Source organism: Periplaneta americana, chromosome 6 (assembly GCF_040183065.1).
Source record: "Periplaneta americana isolate PAMFEO1 chromosome 6, P.americana_PAMFEO1_priV1, whole genome shotgun sequence".
NCBI lineage: Eukaryota > Metazoa > Arthropoda > Insecta > Blattodea > Blattidae > Periplaneta > Periplaneta americana.
Genome location: NC_091122.1, coordinates 64,986,485 through 65,003,959, shown reverse-complemented (window position 1 = coordinate 65,003,959; position 17,475 = coordinate 64,986,485). Strand labels below are relative to the sequence as shown.

Here is a 17,475-nt window from a genome sequence, read left to right as displayed (position 1 = left end):
TGTAATATCATGTGATGAATACACCAATATAGGCTATCTACTTTTCCTCCCATTTGTAGTACTTTCCTTTCTTGAACATCACGGAAACTTTAAATTCGCCACCACAAGCTTTTGTAACTTCCTCTGCTTATCTGACGTCTTTTTTAAATTGATTATGTAACGATGTTGTATCAACTACTAGGTTATTTAGCCTCGATGAGATTGGTGATAGTGAAATGATATTTGGCGAGATGAGATTGAGGATTCGCCATAGATTACATGACATTCGCCTTACAATTGGGGAAAACCTCAACCAGGTAACTTGTCCCAATCAGGATTTGAACCCGGACCCACTCATTTCACGGTCAGATGTGCCTACCATTACTCCACAGCAGTGGACCGAACATGGGTTATGTACAGTTACCCTTAAAAGGAATGAGACGACTCTTGGTCGTCGGAAGTTAAAGTTCTACAGCACGGTTCACTCGATATCGACGTAACAATAAATACCATGACATATACAACAAGAATTGTTACAAGGACCACAACAAGGGCAAGGACCAGAATAAGAATCACGAAGAAGATAGCGATTTAAGGCCACGATTTCACAACATAGCTCGAGTCACAAAATATCATTGCTTCTCTGTACCAAATGGCAAACGCCTGCTATGGGATCTACATTCTGGACTGCTGCTGTCACTGTCTTGTCTCGGTAGCTCATATAGTAGCGTGTCGGTTCTACTATATAACCGAAACGTCTCGTGTTCGATCCCGGGTAAAACTTTTTTTTATTGATGTGTAATTAATTTCTTCACAGTTCCTCGACTGTCTAATTTGTCGAAAAATATGGAATAATTTATGCCCAAATTCTGGGTCTTACAAGTGGGCTGAACCTCGTCAAAAAAAAAATCTTACTTGGAAGTTAAAAGTATTCTTCCTGAAACAATAATCATAAGAAACAAAACGAGACCTGTTAACTTAAAATCTTGTCCACATGCCATCAGCTTCTATTACAGCTCTAAGTCAATCCGGCATGGATGTCACAAGATTGTGCAATAGGTTCTGATCCTCGGCGAGATCTTCCCAGGTGTCAATAACTTGATTCCACAATTCGTCTCGATTTCGAGGGCGTCGGTGGGCATAGGTGGCTACTCTGTAGTGACATAAACATAGATTATCTCTCGGAACTTTTCCGTAAAAGTAAATTAAATTCACTCCTTGAAACTGACAACCTTAGTTGTAGCGTAATTTTCCTACCAGCATACAAGCTGAAGTAGCACAGCCATTGATAAAAGTTTTGTACATAGAATTAGACTGAATTTCTATTCGACAGAATCTATAATCAATGGCTTTTCTGAACATGATAAACAAATCCTAAGTGTTTCCAATGTCACTGAGCAATTTCAAGTATCTAGTGATTATTTACATTTATGTCTACAATATGAATCTTGGAAAAACGTATATGATACTGGTACTACTGGTATTAAGGGTAAATGTATTGTATCTTTCACTTAATTTCAGAATCACTTCAGTGGATGTTCTCCACTGAATGTTGTGAAAAAATTCAAAAGTAAAAAAATGTAGATAATGTAGGGACTTAAAAATCTAATGTATTAAAAAGAAGAATCTCTATGTAATGAGCTGAAATGTAATGATCCTCATGTTCTTAAATATTACAAGAAGTACAGTGTAATTTATCAAAAATAATGAAAGAGGGAAATAGAATACATTTGAATAGAAAAGTACAAAATTCAGATAATGCAATTAAAGCTATTCGGAATATTATTAAAGTTAAACTTGTAGATATTCTAAGAAAGAAAATATTTTTCCATTAAAACAAGTGATTATAAAGTAGAGGATTCCAAATCTATTGCAAATTCTTTTAACGTCTTATAGTATATGGTACAGAAATATTATTGACAACTTAAACATTAAAGATTTTGCAAAAGACACTGCAATTGGTTACTTAACAGTTGCATTTAATAATTAGTATTAATATATGTAATTAGTCAATAATTGCAACATTGCTTTTTCATTCAATCATAACATGAATAAAATTGAATGCACATTAAATTAAACACTATTGGAAACACGTAGATAAAATAGTTAAAATCAACTCAAGGGGTGAGAGTGAAATAATCCAAAGCCACACTTTTAACAAAAAGTGTTTTGTGCGAGTGCATTTCTTACACATATGGGAAAGCTACTAATAAAATATTGTAATAATTACTCAGCAAATGACATAGCCTAAGGACTCTAAACCTTTGTAAAAGTTTGTCTGTGTGGCTTAGGAATATTTTTAAATTTCATTTTAATTGTTAGTTTTTAATATATATGCATTTACATTGTATATGTGTGTGTATGTAAATGCATTCACTAGATTAACGTTTATAATATTATAACTTGTAATTTTGTATTGTCTGTGATCAGTTTTAATTTCAGGGCTTTGTAAAACTCTATTTTAACGTTACTTAACTATTTCAACATTATTTAGACAAAAAAAATTCGTTGACGTAGACTAAGAATCGAACTCGCTCTCTTCTACACAACAGGCAGAAGTCTTAGCATCTGAGCTATTGAAACGACACGAAAGCTTTCCTTTCTGTGCGGAGTGTCGATCTAGTCATGAAGGTCCATTGTCGATTTTACTACACGATTTACGTATATATTTATATTTTATTTACGTAATATTATCATATTTTTTGCAGTATTTGAAGTGAATTTCGGAACGATGGTAGTAACAAACCAAATAGCCTGCATTTAAGTAACTCAATATTCGTTATCTTGTGTATCAGTGCTCTGGTCTCCGATCATGCGCAGTGTCTTACATCTGAGATTTGGGAATATTCAATCGTCTCATCCTTTTCCAGGGAAACTGTACATTAATTCTTTTGACTTTCGGTTAGCTTTCTTAAGAATACACATAAAGAAATGTAGTGCTTTCCAAGCTATCCTTGTAATATTAGTGACTTATTTCAACCAGTTTGTTACTAAAATATATACAGCACCTAAGTGTTTACTTGTGGCACTGGTGATCCATTTAATTGGTATGTGAGACGAATTTAATTTTGTTTTACAGAAGGATACATATTGATTTACTTTTGCTCACATTGATTTTAATTTTATTTGTTGTAGTCCAGTTTTCAATAACGTCAAGCTAGTTTTGCAAGGTGGTGATATAAGATTTATCACTAATTTTTTTCTATATATCATACAGTCATCCACGAATAACCTTGCCTGAGAAGTGGCATTTCTATTCAAATCCTACAATAATTTTCAGTAAATATTTTTCACCGAGAAGCTATTATACATTTAATTTTACTTCTGAGACCAGTGAAATATATGCCAATTTTATTAGAAAGGTGCATGTATAATTATCCAATAGCATGATGTTATCTGCATCAAAAACTAAAGGGCAAGAAAGAAAAGAAGAAAACATTAATGCTGTGGTTCTCAGAGTTCCATTAGAGTTACACATTCATTGTCCACTGAAAGTTGTATTTCTCTATTGAAGTGTAAAAGAGAAACTCTCATAAATTATGTCAGAAACAAAGAAAGGCCCCACCCAAATATGTGGGATAATTAATTTAAAGTTATTACCGGAACTTGAAAAAAGCAATCATATGTAATGGGTGGGGAAAAAAATACTTTTTAATCGCGCTTCTATAGTTTGACAATGATGACTATTCAGAGTTTTGCCTGACAGGTGAGCTACCATAAATTCCTTGAAGTCCTAGTTATTACTGAAGCCAAATGTGTGTCTCTTGTCAAGAGTCCATTTTATTTATACTTGTTAAGACATCATTCATAGACTAGTTACCGCTTTCAGTTTTGATACTAAATACATTGAAATTAATCTATTATTATTCGTCCTATTTATACATTTATATTGAATGATTCGGTCTACCTTCATAACACATCTCATCAACAATACTCGATAAAGAGTTGAATTAGCTTCCATGCTGCGTTGTATTTATTTTGTCATGTTCCTATAGCAGGAATATTAAATAGGAATTCCTTAAAACAGATTTATATTCACTCCTATGCCTTTATATAGAATACCAGTACATATACTGTATTTCTTAAGATTTGGTTACTTTATAAACAGTATGTTAGTGCAAGAACTCTTTTTTTTCATATCTAATTCTGGCATGTGTCAATAAATATGCTTGAGACCTCTGTCTCTCTGAATTACTCTTTACTAACTGGAAAAATATTCCAAATTTATATTTTAAAAAAGTATTAAAATATCCTCACAATTTAGAGCATAACAATTCCCGAAATAATCATCCTACATTAAATTATTAAGATAAAAATGTTTCAATCTATCGCTTGTAAAAATACCTTTATGGTCCTAATAAATTAAGAAATAATTTACATCCAACAGATTTATTTTAAAATGGCCTGCAGTTATTATTTTGAATTTTATTGTACCTTAATAAATTGAGTTAAGGTACAATACAATTTCATCAAGTTTCAAACAAAGTAATTCCATCTTTCCAACAGGGGGACAATAAACACTTAAAGTAATGCTAAACTCGAAAAACTTATTGATGCAACTTAATTTTATATTCTATACCACTAACACCAAAAAAAAAAGTGTCCTATTGTTCATACTGATTCAAGATGAATAGTTTCTTAGTGTTTGTCCATTCCACTTTTTTTTATTGTCCTTCCCATTTCTATTTCTCTCATTTTTAGTAGGTACTTCACATGTAGTATATGTTTTACTTTAATACATATAATGACCATGAAGATATTTGGATATGTCTTACAAAATTCTTGCTGAAGACCACTGTGGTAACATTCTGCCGCATCTGTAGTTTGTACATTTTGAAATTTTCGTGCTTCAGCTCAGAATTCAGGCGGGGGGAGGGGAGGTTGATGTGCCAATGTAGTTTTCCAGAATATAATAATATTCAAAACATTCTCTAATAGGAGGGGCCTCTGATATTAGCTCTGCAAAAAATCTGATACAGGTACTTCTGTTGCTGGTAAATAAGAAAGAACGAAATATAAAAATTTTTAACTATTTTCGAATTTCAGGTGCTTTGTGTCTCAGCTGCTGGTTTGACGTACGGTTTGTTTCCTTTAATTTTCCAGAGCAAAAGCTGTCCTAAGCGAAATTTACACTCTGTAATTTTAACACTGGGAACATTTATTTTGGTAGCATTGTGTGATGCTATTTCATAATATAACAAGAGCTTTGAAATGATTAACTGCTAACTACTACCTGGGTGAAAGTAGCACTGAAGCGGTTCCTGTGATTTCTGAAGTGAAAACTGTTCAATTTATAAGGAATTTTTTTGTGGAGATGCATTTGATTGTATATGCAAGGTGTAAAAGTGCCTAAACTAACTGATCCCAGTGCTGTCATGGAGGCCACACGAGGCCATATATCGCATGGAACCTACAATTTTTTTTAATTAATCGTATGGGGAAATGAAAATTTTGTCTGTAAGGAGCCATACGGCATATGGGTGCCTAAGTTTTGTACATGGAGATCTATACAGATCTTAGATCATCTCTTGCTGTTCATACTGTACCTACCGGTATTTTGTTTGATGTTCATAAACAAAAAATTATCCACCTCTTCAGCACTGGAATCCAGAATTATATAAAATAATGGTTGAAAAACGAGAAGTGCTGCAAATATACACTCCAGGATTCATCGAGACAAGTGTGCATCAATGGTGGTGCTACATGGTGTATTCTTTAAATCAAACTTGTACAATTAAATTGTAAAGCAAAACAATTTTACTTCTTCTTTAATATTAAAAAAAAAATAATTAAATGACAATTGGAGAGATAGAGAGAGGAGAGTAAAATATATTTCAAGGGAGAAAACAAGGGGTGGGGTGCATGGCCAAGAAAAAAATTACCATGACAGCACTGACCAAACCTAACCTGTTACAGACTCATGTATGCAAGGTGAAGAAGCTGAGTATGAAGGAAACTACCTCAGCGCTAATCAAGATTTTCAGGTATACCTCCCTGCAAAGTTGATTTGAATAATTTATAGGGAAAAATTGTTCCGGGGCCGGGTATCGAACTCGGGACCTTTGGTTTAACGTACCAACGCTCTACCAACTGAGCTACCCGGGAACTCTACCCGGCACCGATATATTTCAAGGGAGAAAACAAGGGGTGGGGTGCATGGCATAATGCAGCGCTAGTTTAACTCTTATAGATGAACTATATATATATATATATATATAAAGAACTTCAAGTGTCAATATTGTCTCAAAGGTTTCTGTGTAACAAACTTCATTTAGAAATGTCCATCTGCGATTATGTTAACTGCAGAAGAAGGAAGAAATATTGTCGTAATATGAAGTTACTCAAATTTTCAATTAAGGACAAGGAAAGGCTACAAAAATTATTTTTGATTTCACCCTTATAAATTGAACGATTTTCACTTCAGAAATCACCGTAACTACCTCAGCACTAGTTTATGTAATTTAAGGACCAGTATAAATGAAATTTGATTAAAGTGAGAAAGAAATTCGTAAGGGAGGCGATCAGGAGGGATTGAGGTTGTCTACTAATTCGTTACAAACAACTATTATAGACTATTTCATTTGACTAACGATGATTTGTAGATAGCAAAATACCTACAGTAGGGTAAATAATCTAAATCAGTACGTTTATGAGAACGGATATAAAAGTGCCAGGAAAATAACAGAATTACCGTATATTGCAATTAACTCTGCATTGGCAGAGAAACCACATAGGATATCGTAAATCTGCTGAAAATTAGAAAATTGTGTAAAAAAATGCATTCAGAGCGAATTTTCCAGCCTGATATCATCTCGCCCACGTTATGGACATAATTCAATACCGTAAGACTGATATGAAACGAATACTAGAACAATTTGTTAACCAAAGACGATGTTCAGTAGTTATTTAACAACATACAGAGCAAATAAAAAAACAAACGCATATTCTAGCAATAGTTCAGATGAAAAGAAAATGATTTGTACGACCGCTTATTCGTAAAAAGAACACTGCCAGCTGTGTAGCCTACATGAAGCAATATATCAGGCCTACGTTATGAACACGTTGAATTTAATGTGGACGAGAAACGTACAGTTATTATTTATCTGCTTCCATATCGCATCATATAATACACCTGTAAAATGAAAACATGTAGGCCTAGCAAAGAGGAAACATGTTTGGGGGGTGGAGGGAGTTGTAATTCTTCCCCTATCGGATAAATTTCAGAAGACGAATACCTGCTTTTCCTTCATATTAAAAAATTGTAATCTTGTGCACACAAAATAAATTAGTGCCTTTTCGTGAGCATCATGATGTGCATTCAACAAACGCAGACAAATCTGCTCTTTTTAGTATTTTGTGTTAATTGTTGCTAGTGAGGTATTGTATACTGAAAATTAAAAACAATTAGATATCGTACATCAAATGATGACAGATTATATATTGAACGCAAACAACATTATATCAGTTTCATTTTGGAGATGCCGATAAGCTCACTGTATTATAATATCAATTTTTGTTTACCACCTGTGCTTATCTTAATCTTAATATTATCTTAATATTAAGATAAGCACAGGTGGTAAACAAAAACTGATATTATATAACATTATATCAGCCATGTACCAAAATGTCATCTATGTGTGTTGATGAATTTTGGTAAAACAAGCTTCTGTATGCTACAATTTAGCGACACATCAAAGTAACATAACTTCACATTACAATGAGAAAGATATTTGGAGGTGGCATGACCTAAAAAAGTCATCCCACAGTCGTATTACTCTATGTACTTTTCAGGTACTCTGCCATCTAGTGTTGGTTAGTGCAAGCTCATTTCTCGACACTAGCGACGCATAGCGTCCGTTATTTTCCAGTTGCGTCTAAATTTAATATAAGCTTGGCTGATCTGTTTTGTATATGATCTAGGCTAGAACCCATACGTTTCTGGACGTGTCCAACACACTTCAGCTTCTCAATAGGGCAATCTGATTCATATGGCTCACTTTCAAACACACTTTTGAAGGCACTGGAATCACCGTCTCCCAAGTAGTTTACATAGCGTACACCATATTTCTCTTGGGAACGATGAAAAATTAATTTAATTCCTGCTGCCTCCATCCCACCACTAGAACCATGATAATTCTTGCAGCAAGACTTATGATTTTCTTCCCATTGCTCCTCTTCATTTTTATTTCCACTTTTCTTTCTGGTGGGGCATGTAGTGCAGTACTTACTCAGTACTTGGGCATCTAATACTTTACCTGTATCGATACTGACTACGGTCGATACACCATAGAGGGAGGAAAATCCACGCCTCATCCAAGTACCATCACAGGACACAGATAGATCATTTCCATCACAATAATTTACAGAGACTGCTTGTTGTACTGCTTTTGTCATAGACTCATCGCACACTTTTTTCAGGGATTTTAGTAGCACATTATTAGTATCAGTGTAACGTATTGTTGGTGGAGGCATGTTCATGAGATCACAAACCAAATTTGTTCCTTCCCTCCCAGCACCAACACATCTCATGCTGTAAGTCAATCTAACATTGGCTTCATATGCATTATTTTTTCTATTAGAAGTTTTAAATTGTGAATCGAATCCACAATTGTCACACACTATATGGAGAGTACAAACAACACCAAACCTGTTTTCATCATCATGAATTTTGAATGATTTGGAGCCACAAGTTGAGCAACAACAGGCATTGTTTATGGCAGAGGAAAGAATGGACAAATCATTTATTCTAAACCCTGTATTCAATTTACTTTCATCAACATTATTTTGCAATTCAATTCCTTCTCCAATCTTTATGCTAGACCTGCTCAGTTGTCCTTCTACATTGAGAGTTGGTACAGCCCTAACCTTTTCTTGAACACACACACACGTTTCTTTTTTGTATTAGTTATAATACTTTTTTTCACTTTTCTGAACACACTGTTACTGAAACGAGGCATACTGTATAAATAACACTCGTGAAAGACAAAACTTACAAAATCAACTTCACAACAAACGCGTGTTTACTACCTCCAAACCAAGAAATCAAAGCAAGCATGCTCTTCCCGCCTAAAATCACGTGGTACACCTGCTCACAGCCATCTACACTCAAACATACAGCATTTCCGGGTGTTTGCATGTACAAAAAGAGAGAAAATGAAGGATGACTGGAGTATTTGGTAAAAAAGTGGGCGTGGCACAGAGCGGCCATGTCTCTTTAAATTTTTAAAGCCCATTTATAATTGGAATTCGGCCGTAAAATTTTGTGGACACATTCATAAAACTATAAACACAGTCTACTAATAGTAGACTGTGATTGCATGTTATATTTTCAATGCTCTCTTCCGGTTAACTACATTTTGAAAATCCATATCAGTGATAATTCTGAAACTATTAAACAGAAATTTATGAAAAAAATTTGATTTGCATATTTACATAGCGTACATTATATACCAAAATGACCAGACTCAAGCCCCCTCTATTACTTTGTCTAAAAAAATATTTTTAACTAGAAAATTGTTACATAAATTAAAAATATATTTGCCTAGAAATCTGATTATGCTCAGTCTTATAGAGCTATATTTCAATTTTAAAATGAAAATAACAGAACATGGAAATGTTGAAAATCTGTATTATGATGGAGTAGCCGCCATTTTGAATAATTACATTATTTAAATCATTGGTAAAAAATTGAAACATATTTTAATATAATGAAAAGATTGAGTTTTTTGTGTATTAATTTACAACCATGTATCAGCTATGCAGGGGCGGACGCAAGGGGGGTGATTAAGGGGATATATCCCCTCCCGAAATTTTTGAAAAAATACGAAACAAGAAACAAAAATGATATTGATTTTAATTCGTGAATGTACATAGGAATTAGAGGGTTTTCCAGGTATATTCTCTTTGCTAAAATGTTAAATAAATGTATCCCTGTATCTGGGATTTTTCTTGCCTCTGCTTCGCAACTCTGATCTGCTGCCCACTGAAGAGTAGCACTGTTCTCTGGCACTTACTACTTCTGAATCTTTCGGAAAAAGGATAACTCTGGCCTCTTTCTCTTACTGTTGCTACAATTTATAGCACTACAAACGTCTCCTCCTTGTCCCATATTATTATTATTCCAATGCAAGAGGACTAATAATATAACTCGTTATGAGTGACAAAGTGGCCAGGATCCGACGGAATAAGCACCATCTTAAATCACAAAGTGATTATTTTTCGCATATCATGATATGCACCTCTGCACATGTATGGACATTGTGCCATTGTCATACATCTCTATGACGCAGTGCATGAGGATAGGCCACTAGAGGGAACCCAATAGGTGGAACTTAAACTGAGAAGATTCGATCAGACATCGGGATGGGAATCCAGTGTGGCTTAGTGGATAAAGTGTCAGCACGTAGAGCTGAAAACCCGGGTTCAAATCCCGGTGCCGGAGAGAATTTTTCTCTGTTCCACTCTTCCATCATCATATGATGACGCAGAATTTCTGCACTAAAATATTATCATATGTACTTCGGTACATCATAATATAAGCCATACAGAAACCAACATTTTTGGTATCTATGAATGTAGCTAGCCATGTTTTTAGCCTGTCACATAGTTTAGCCAGTCTACTACAGTCAGAACAGATGGACCTTAAGACATGCATTGAACTATGTAAGAATCTAGAAAGAGAACTGGAAGATTTTCGTTTAAATTTTCAGTCAGTGAACCTAGAGGCAAAAAGTGTTGCTGAACTGACTGGAATTACGCTGGAAATTCCAAGAAGTGCAGGGAGACAAACACAGCATTCTAACTTCAAGACAGAGAGTCCTGAAGAGTATTTTAGGCTTCCAATTCTCCTTACCTTCTTAGACTATTTCATTAGTCAGCTCAAGGACAGGTTTTTAAACCATAAGGGAATCCTAAAGTCCATACAAACTTTGTTGCCTAAAACATAGTGCGAGCATCAGATGAAGATTTAGAAACTGTTGTTGAGGCTATAGTAAATCAGTGGTCCAATGATGTTGATGCATCACCAGAGTCTTTCTTCAATGAATTGAAGATGTGGAAAAGAAATTTCCTTGATCAGAAAAATCTTCACCTAATGCCTACTGATTTTATATCATCTTTGAACAGGTGCAATGAAAATATTTTTCCCTGCACTTACAAGGCACTAAAACTTTTCTGTATGTTGCCTGTAACTACAGCAACACCAGAACGGTCGTTCTCAACATTGTGGTATTTGAAGACTTACTTGAGGAGCAGACAGATTAAATGGACTGGTCTTGATGATGATACATAAAAATGTAGAAATAGAAGCTTATGAAGTACTGGATGAAATGTCTAAGAAGTCTCGTCACCTTCTTCTGTAAATATCACTCTGTCATTGTTTATTTAACAACACTCGCAATTGCAGAGGTTATATCAGCATCACTGGTGTGCCAGAATTTTTTTTCCGCAGGACTTCTTTTACATGCCAATAAATTTACCGATATGAGGTCTGTCACATTTAAGCACACTTAAATGCCATCGAACTGTGCTGGGACAGAACCCGCAACTTCGAGCACAGAAGGCTATACCGACTACGCTACATAGGCCAACTTGTAAATGTTTGTGACTCGGAAACAAATTGTGAGTATATAAACTTATTTCTCATTATTCTATTTTTACTATCTCCTCAAATCCCTCCCCGAAAAAAAATCCTGCATCTGCCCCTGCAGCTATGTGTTATTTTGTCTAAAAAATTATTTTAAGGTAAAATATCTAGAAAATTTGTTACATAAATTAAAAATATACTGATTATGGTCAGTCTTATAGAGCTATATCTCAGTTTTAAAATGAAAATAACAGAACATGGAAATGTTGAAAATTGGTTAAGAACGAAAATCTGTATTTTTTTTACTTGGTTATTTAACGACGTTGTATCAACTACGAGGTTATTTAGCATTAATGTAATTGGTGATAGTGAGATATTTGGCGAGATGAGGCCGAGGATTCGCAATAGATTACCTGACATTTGCCTTACCAACTAGGTAATCAGCCCAAGTGGGAATCGAACCCGCGAACAACTCTGGATCGGCAGGCAATTGCCTTAGCCGACTGAGCTACACCTGTGGCAAAATCTGTATTATGGAGTAGCCGCCATTTTGAATAATTACATTATGCATTTAAATCATTATTTTAATATAATGAAAGCATAGAGTTTTTTGTGTATTAATTTACAACCATGTATCAACTATGTACCGGTACACTGAAAAAAAAAAGTCATATTGTCAATTTTTCAGTGCACAAAGCTGTACCTACTCTCTTAAGTATATAAAGTATATATATTACCTCTGCTGCCCGAATTACATCTTTTCACTCTTTTTCCCCAAATCTCCACTGCTATGTATGTCAATTATAGAGAAATGGATGAATAATTTTAGTTTTGAGATGGATCTGTTATGCTTTCAGGAAGATGTGTCCACATTCCTTGTATGCTGCATTTGAAATACAGTGCTGGATGTCATAAATGCCAAGGATAGGATCGGAAGAACATCCCTGTCAGTTGCCTACTCCACAGCACGCTTCACACTCTCTCTCGCCAAGGGACTGTGTGGCAAAGAGGTCCAGGAATGTGCATATGTTTCTTTGGTGACGTCCCTCATTGTCTGTACCTGATCAACTTGGTGGAACTCGGTCCAAACGGATTGTCAGAAATGTGGCATCCCCAAAATGACTAGTTTCGAACAATCAATTTTGGTTGATATTAATCTAGGCATTGATTTTGTTAATTCACCAGATGACAATGCTTAATTGTGAAAAATAAAGTGAAATGCTGCTAATTCTGATTTTAAACTTATTGCAATACAGTGTAGGTACCAGTTCTATGATCTGTAGAGAGTGATAAACCAAGTGAATGGCCTCAGAATACATCTATGGATGGGCCGCAATATCAAAAGCATCATTCCTCCCCTCCATGGGAGTGGGAGAAGAGGAGGAGTTATTTGCTAAAAGTTACGTTCAATTTGAAAGTAAAATAACCTTACCTAAAGGTAACTAGTGTACAAAAACAATGCTGTTGCAGATCTTTTGTGTAATAGGTCGCTGCAGATTACAGACTGGGTTTTAGATCAAATCACTCTGCAGGTTTTGAGTGAATTCAGTAATGATAGGTTGTTGCAGAGATCTGCAACAGATATGAGACAAGCTAAACTTCTTATTGGAGAACCAAAACCTGACAACTAATCGACCCCTGGTCTTGGAAAGGAAAATTCTAAGATGGGTAACCAGACTTTTGACTAGACATTGCCATCTAAATAAGCACCTATACCCTACCCCATTATCTCCTGGCCTGGCCTAGTAGCCTCAAAAGTGGTGTCATGTTGGTATCACTTGTGAGGTTCAGACCTGTCTTCGGACAGTTGACTAAACAACCCTGATCACATATATAATAGATTGCTCATCCTTATGTTAAAAGCGGTAGCACTTTGAAGAGAACAACCGCCAGGATCGCCACCTGTCCGCCATAAACGAACACGAGATGGCAGTACAGTCGTTAATGCAATTAAAATGGAGTTATGACGTGACTCGTTATGTAACAACTAGATGGCAGTGTAGTAAACCTAACAAAAGTTGTTACTGTCAAAGCCTATAAGACTGAGCAGTCTGTTATATATGTGATCTGGGCTTAAAAAAAATATATTGGGCCTTAGTGGTGACTCAACTTGTAGGAAATGTGGGACGGAGATTGAATCATCACCTCACATTTCCTGGACAGCCCAGCTATAAGCCAAATCAGATATCGTTATCTTGGGAAACATTCGGAATTTCAGGAAATTAAACCCAGTAGCATCACAAGACCAATGCCACATTGCAGTCTTCTGGGTTGATTTCCAGCTCATGGGGTGCACAACGAGCCCTTTGTGCCCAAGTGCGATATTTGTAATACAGTAGAGCATCAATTATCTGAATACTGACCAACCGAAACATAGGTTAACCGAAAGCGTTCTAGTCTGCAAATTCAAATTTGCGCGTGCACCATGTAGAAGTTCTGCTGGCGCTGTTTGCGAGATTTGGTGGCAAAAAAGAATCTCAGCTCTGAAACAAAAAAAAGAATTTGGACTTCTTTTCCTAAACTGTAGGTCTACTTTAATGGTCATTTTGAACTTGTCAAACTAGGCTAGTCAGTTCTCTGTGTTATTTGTAAGACGTGTAATACAAAATATATATGTACAGTTTTGTGTTTAATATCAGTGTTTCTTTGTTTCATACTGTTTCTATGACACCAATACAATTTATTTTCGTAAATTATCGGTTATCCGTACACCCCTCCTCCCCAATTGTTTGGTTAATCGATGCTCTACTGCATACATCCTTAAATCAGAAGAAGAAGAAGCGACTGGTGTTGCAGATTCACTGTTCATTGCATTTTGTTGAGTGAGACATTCCAATACTGCTTCATGCAATGAAAAAGCACAATCCAGATAGGCAACTTCAAGATTTAATTACGCGATCAGATGAAGCCACTTTTAAACTTAATGGTACCTAAACCAGGGTTACTTTGACCCACTGAAATACATTTTTAAATGTTCTTTTGCTGGTTTCTTGTAAACATGTCGGAGATAAAGCTTCAAATTTCATATGCGAGTGCAGGAGCATTTCCTAAAAGGATTTCAACAATCATAATAGTCACTGATAATAGTACATGTGATAAAACTCAGTTCAAAGCTGTGGGCCAAAGTTACCTGACACATGGGGTTACTTCGACCCACCTATGTTTTCTCATATATAACCATAGTAAAATTAAACTGGGCCAATGTAATACAGCATCTGGGAAATTAAGGAGTAATATTCTTAAAAATAAGTCTGTGTGAAACATGAAAGATATTTATTTTGAGACAAATATTTAAACCTTTCCAATGTTTTATGCTACAAATTCTTGTTTACAAGTAAAATGTTTACAGTACAATGTTAAAATGGTATGGTATGGTATGAGGTACACAAAGATATATTACATTGATAAGGCTGCAAAACAAAATAATAAACAAAACTACAGATCTTTTATATTGAGTTGATGCCTTGAAGACTGAGAAAACTCCTCTTTAACTGTTTTTTTTTTTGGAGGTGGGGGAGTATTTTCTTTTCCACTGGTAAAATAAAATGTTCTTCTGTTGGGACAGAACCTCCTATATTAATATAGGAGGTCCTGGTTGGGACCATACCCAATACCGACCAGTAGGACTTGCATGCATATAGTCAACTTAAATTCCATTTTCGTGATAACAGCTGGATATAACTGGCTTTTCCAAGTTACACAAAGTTTCCAACAGCCAATGATTGGGTATTTTAATTTCAATGGTCTGACATGACCTGCAAACAGTTACAACCAGTGCTGTCATGGTAATTTTTCTCTTGGCCATACGCTCCACCCCTTGTTTTTTCCCCTGAAATATATTTCACTCCCCTCTCTCTATCTGACTGTCATTTAATGATTTTTTTTATATTAAAGAAGAAATAAAGAAAATGTTTTGCTTTACATTTTAATTGTAAAACAAGCTTTATATAAAGAATACACCATGTAGCTCCACAGTAGATGCACACTTGTCTTGATGAATCTTGGAGTGTGTATTTGCAGCACTTCTTGTTTTTCAACCACTATTTTATATTAATTCTGGATTCCAGCAATGCAGAGGTGGACAATTTTTGTTTATGAACATCAAACAAACTACATTAGGAACAGCAAGAGATGATCTAAGATCTGCACAGTTCTCCGTGTACAAAACTTAGGCACCCATATGCCATATGGCTCCGTACAGACAAAATTTTCTTTTCCCCATAAGATTAATTAAAAAAATTATAGGTTCCCATACAATTTATGGCCCCGTATGGCCTCCACGACAGCATTGGTTACAACAAAAGAAAATTTAGCGCTAGGGATTACTTTGGCCTGGATCAATGTAGCCCTTATCCACATGAATAGGTGCTATTTATTTTTAGATGAAAAATACTGTCAAGAGGTTTTAAAATAATCAAATATTATTTTACATATGAAGAGTCCACTGCAAGAATGATGGATGTCACTTTCTTGTCGAAAATGAACCAAGACTGTCAATGCATAGCTTAAGACATATAGAATGTACATACAGAGTTATATGGCATTAACACTGATAGTCATTGTCCAGTAATGATCGGAAAATCACAGTTAAGCTTTGAGTGCTAAGCATTTCAAACTTTCAATTGCTTCTCCTGCAAAATGTATTCCAAATGACATCCATCATTCTTGCAGTGGACTCTTCATATCTTGTATGCCAATACTTTGAGCTTACAAAAAATACACTTACTTGATTTTTTCAATCACCGGTATCGGCTGAGAAGGAGTAAGTTTACACAATATTAATTTACTACTTCTACAACAACAAACGCTATGAACATCACAGGTGTCCAACAAAGGCCGTTACAGACAATCCTTATAGTGGAAGTTATTCTTAAAATATCTGACTATTGTATGACGCATAGAAATGATGTGGATGAAAATCGCAGTGCGAAAAACTTTTTATCATGTGTGGGCCAAAGTAACACGCACTGGGTCAATCTAACCCTGGTTTACGGTACTGTTAATCGAAGATTTGTATATATAGAGTGATCCATTTAGGAAGACATAAAATAAAAACGTGATAAAATGATAACTGTTGCTATTTATTATTAAATAATTTGTACATGCATTCTAGAAGAATGGGAATTTTGTCCACATTAGACCTCAGTGTGCTCACCATTGTGAACAAGACACAGTTCATATCTTGAGGCTAATTCCTCCCACGTGTGGTCTAACATCCCAGGGGTAACTTTCTCAAAAGCTGAGAAAATCTTTGCTCTGAGATCATACTCATCATTATTCACGAAACCCCAGAGAAATAAATCGGTGGTGTCAGGTCTGGGGAATTAGGAGGCCACATAATTAACCCTCCTTGACCACACCAGTTGTCATCCAGATAATCACGGACGTCTGTTGCCCAATGAAGTGGTCACCATCCTGTTGGAACACAATACCCATGTTGTATTCCTGTTGCAGTTGGGGTTCGAATAAGTTTTTCAACATGTCCAGGTATGGTCCTGGTCGAACTGTTCTCTCTGCAAAGATGGGCCATCCACTGAAACGATGGAGTGAGACCGTAACAGGCCACCAGACTTAATACATAAAAGGAAGACGAAGAAATAAAACTATTTTTATCTCGAAAAGGAAGCAAAAAGGAGCAAAATTGTATTAAATTTTTTTGTCTGAAATATCTCAAAGAAATAATGACATTAGTTACGGATCACTCTGTATATATATATATGAAAAGCCTGAAATCCCATAAGGGCAACGGCCTCCTACAGGAGAGTGTAGGGTGAGCTGAAGGTCTACTACACTTGGCGAGCCAGTCCAAGAGAGCTTACACTATACACTTACAAACTAAACACATAAATAAATTATACCAACTAAACACGAAAAACAATACAGACTAAACACATAAATTATACAAACTAAAC

At 35.4% G+C, this 17,475-nt stretch overlaps 1 long non-coding RNA gene across 1 annotated transcript in view; it reads left to right on the top strand.

Annotated features, from left to right (window-relative positions):
• LOC138701388 (uncharacterized) overlaps positions 1 to 13,042 on the top strand; it is a 43,961-nt gene extending 30,919 nt beyond the window's left edge. Inside the window, exon 3 of the long non-coding RNA XR_011332532.1 lies at positions 12,421 to 13,042. This is a non-coding gene — a long non-coding RNA (uncharacterized lncRNA). The remainder of the gene's footprint in view (positions 1 to 12,420) is intronic.
• Positions 13,043 to 17,475: the final 4,433 nt, after the last annotated feature.